The sequence below is a fragment of the Telopea speciosissima genome, chromosome 11 (genome assembly GCF_018873765.1).
Source record: "Telopea speciosissima isolate NSW1024214 ecotype Mountain lineage chromosome 11, Tspe_v1, whole genome shotgun sequence".
NCBI lineage: Eukaryota > Viridiplantae > Streptophyta > Magnoliopsida > Proteales > Proteaceae > Telopea > Telopea speciosissima.
The window spans coordinates 5,770,391-5,774,869 of record NC_057926.1 but is presented as its reverse complement, the minus strand read 5'-3'; positions in this window follow the sequence as shown (position 1 = coordinate 5,774,869).

Here is a 4,479-nt window from a genome sequence, read left to right as displayed (position 1 = left end):
TTTCCAGGCCCAGCCCGATAGACCTGACCGAGCCCGCCGGGCTAAAGCCCTGCCCAATCAAGCCAAACTTGTTTACTAAACATGTTGGGCAGTCCCGTTGTGGGGTCCTAGCCCGTCAAGCGCTCGACTGGACCGACTGATTCCAGGCCTGACCTAGCTCGCTCGGTTACTTCTCGACCTAGCCCGACCCTTTAACATGTAAACTTTCCCTCTCCCAGTCTCCCCTATGAGGTTGTGTCAATATGTACTTGTGTATGAAAATTAAGAGGAAATTATATGGAATACCAAGTTGGAGATACTTTATCTGAAATGTTGCACTAATTATAGTAGCGGATTTCTCACCAACTCCAATTGTACTCAGGAGAGCACAAAGAAAATAAGAAATTATAATTCAAAGTATTAAAAAAGGCATTCTAGTCTGGAGGCGAACAAAGTGATTGAAATGGTTGTCACTTGTTAGGATTTTGAAATTAGAACCTTACTTGGGTGGAATCACGAATCCCAGATTTGAAAAGAACGTAATCGGGCATCACATTAATCGGAAATAGCTGCACTGTTTAAAGCCCGTTTAAATTTAAACAGGGTCATATCCCTATTTTGCACCGTTTAAGGCCCGAGCCCGATTATATAAATGGGTAGTCACGGTACAGGCTTTAATCACCGTGAGGCCTGGTTAGGCCTGACTGAGCCTGACCGGTTGACAACCCTAATTGGGGCCAATGGATCCATCATATGAGATTAAAATTGCTGGGCCAAATCCATGAATAATATGTATAGAGATATCCATTGGAAAGGTATCCAAGTGACAACCATTATTAGTTTGAATCCTTAAATGTAGTTAAAAGACCAATCCAATGGCTAGAAAACATGAGACAATCTAAAGTGAATAATGGCAGTAGCGAATTTGTCCCAGATTTAGTTAGGGTAGGGAACTAGTAAGAGGTACTAGCATATAATGGCATTTCCCACACCAAACCAATACATGCATGGGAGGAGATGTCACAAAATTGGTATACAGGAGCCCACATGGTTAGGAAGGAAAGAACATGGATTTAGTTCATGGTATCAATCTTCACCGATATCGATATCGATACTGATACTAATTGATATGCATGAAATAGTCCACCAATGCATGATTGACATGTGGCAGAAGACTAAGTCAAAGTGTAAGATTAGAGTTAAAGTTGCTTTGACTTATTGGGATTTAAACTCTGTCTTCACGCGATCATCACAAAGAAAGAGACTCTCCACAAGGAAACTTTCTTTTCTTGTCCCCTACTAGGAATCAGATTTTTCCACTATCCATCCTATAAATAGAAAGGTAGGGTACAAGGTATAAAACATCCATTTACTCTCTCAAGCTCATGCTCTTTTAGTTTCCCAACTCATACTACTGCTGCTCAGATTTCTGACTTAAGCATCGAAGAGTCTCCTTCAGAGTCCGCTCCTATCCTCTCTGTTGCTCAGTTATTCATTCTTGGTGCGTATATCTCCTCCCAACACGATGATTCAAATTCTAGCGGGGCAAAAACATCTATGAACAAGATTTTAGCACCATGCTAAATGTGTCAGAATAAGAAAAGCAAATGAAGTATGTCCAAAAGTAAACCAACCCCTTAGACTGTTATTAAAAACACCATCGGATTTCAAAGTAGTACGATCTAATTCGCAAATTGAACCCAATTGAGCACGTATATAATCTTTTTTCACAGTAGTAGGATCGCTATAACTCATTCCATTGAGTTCGCCGCCATAGAACTCAACAGTTACACCTACTTGTTCAACACTAACAATAGATTGGCATCATCCTTGGGAAAGAAAGAACGAGCAATTGTGAAGGAGACCCACTATGACGTCTAGAAGCAAGATCGTAAGGAACGAAAGAGCTGCATGGCACATAGCTAGAAACACGGCCTCAACTTAGAATCTTGTGGATCCTATCCGGAATAGGGGCCTCAAAGAAATCCTCAAGAAGAAAATTAGGTCGTTGATGATCAGAATCGTGAAACTTAGTAGGCAACCAATAGTCAAAACAAGGCCGCTCGTGGTGTTGGGTGCCTGGATCCGCAAGCTCCAGTGAACTTTGCACAATTCGACACCTTGCAACAATAGATCCTACTTCTGACGCAAGCCGTCCGTGAAAAAATGGCCAAGTAAAACTCACAAAAAAAAAAAAATCACCAAAATTTTGATATTTCACTCCTTGGTGACCGAAATGGCATTACCAAAACGAGTTTCGAACTATGCTTCCAATGTCAAAAGTTAATGGTTCAGACTTTGCACATATTACACCGAGTCGAAGTATTAGACAAGGTGACCGTCTTAACTCCAACTCTATTCCTACTTATCATTGCAGCGGAAGGTTTATCGAAACCGGTTACTATTTATTGATAATCAAATCTGGCATAAAAACCAACAAAAATGCCCCTATTGGTCCCCATCTACTCTGTGTCGATGATGTCTTGATTTTCATCAAAACCATGCAATACAAGTTAAGGCTCTATAGATGATTCTTTGATGATTTGAGGACATATCATGTCTGAAAATTAATCTGCAAATTTTTTTTTTTATAGCAAAAATACAACTCAAAACATCTTTTTTTCCTTCGCTCCCTAGTTCTCATAGACATGGATGGGAAGAGATCGAAGACTCCACATGGAAGCGAGTTTGATCCTGTAAATCGCTCCCTAAAATCAAGACCTTCCTTTGGAAGGTAGGAGCGCAAGGATTGGCCACGGGGGATAATTTGGCGAAGAGGCACCTGGCCATTGACCCGAGCTGTAAACGGTATGAGAGTGAAGTCGAAACCATAGATCATATTCTCCTTGGATTGCCCTTTGTTAAGGCAGTCTGGTTTGGATCCAATTTGTCATACATAGTGCCTTCACATGATCCTCCTAGACTGATGTCTATCCTGCAGCAGTGGAATCAGCTCAACTTCCAGAACAAGGAGGGTAATCAGACTCTTAGCCTATTTTTGTTCATCTGTTGGCACATATGGCTGGCCCAAAATGATCTCACCTTTCAAAGGAAAAACTGGTCACCTATCGAGGTCATCTCTTGCGCACAAGCAACGTTTGAGGAGTTCTGGACATCTTCCTAGCTTGGTTTGAGGCAAGCCAGCTCCTCTCTCCCCTTAGTTCAGATCTAGATTTCCCCTCCTGTTGGGACTTGGAAACTGAATTGCGATGCTACAATTCCCTCTTCGTCCTCAACTGGTGGCATTAGTGTGATCCTTCGGGATCATTTGGGAGCAGCCCTATCTGGGGGTTTTCATAGCATCATCATCGAATCTGACAATGTTAACCTTGTAAACTTCGTTAAGGACCCTTTCTCCCCCCTCCCCTTTTTGCTGTAGGGATCATTGAGGACATCCGGTTGTTAAGTACTAGTTTCCCTTCTTGTATCTTTCATGCTATTTCTAGAGAAGCGAATCCAGTCGCTGACTGTCTAGATAGGAAAGCCTTGTCTTTGGCAAGCAAGACAGTTTGGCCCATATCCACTCCTTAGATCCTTGATGCTTGTAACCAGGATGCTTTGAGCTCCTCTTGCCCTTGTTTGTAATAAAATTTGAATTTACCAAAAAATAAAAAAAAAATCTTTTTTTCTTTGTGTAGGGCCTTATGGATTAAACATATGGACCTTTTAATGAAATATCTAGGCTATGTTTGGAAGCTAAAAAAAGAAAATAAAAAATATAATAGGACAAAAGACATGATGACACAATCATTGATTCATGTCTATCTCATTTTTTCTACTTGAATTCAAAAATCAATTCAAAATTTTTTGAATTTTTTCTTTCTTGAATCCAAACATAGCGTTAAAGAACTTTTTCTTTTCGCAGAAAAATAAAAAAGAAATAATTTCTGCATAATCATTGCGAGAGTGTAGTCTAGAGACTTGAGCCTTGGAATCAAGGTTACTCTCTCAAGCAGGGAGAGTAACATTGATTAGAACAGTCACGGCAACAGTCACAACATTCTGGATGACCTCTACTTTGTTAACAAAAGTCAACTCAAAAAACCCTTGACAAACTACAATCTCAGTTCTGGAGGAACCTATGACCAAAATACCCTTGAGAAATTAGTAAATTACAATCTCAGTTCTGGACGAACCATAAGAGAAACAAAAGATTATATCTTAAATCTTGGAAGAGCATTTGTTGGTCTAAATTTACAAGGCTAGGGATTAGAACTAGCTCTCAACAGATCAAGCTTTAATACTAAAACAGGGATAGAGAGTACTCAAAACCTTGATGAAAGTGCTAAAAGCCAAATATTTCTCCAACTCTTAATTTTTGGATGCCAAACTAATTCAAAACTCTTCATGGGCATGGAGGAACCCGGAAAAGATCCGACCAACACTAAGAAAATGGGTATGTTGGAGTGTGGACACAAGTAAGATTAACATATGGAAATTCATGGATATCAGGCTATAACAACTTTAGAATCCCTGCACATGTCATTGACCAACTGGGTT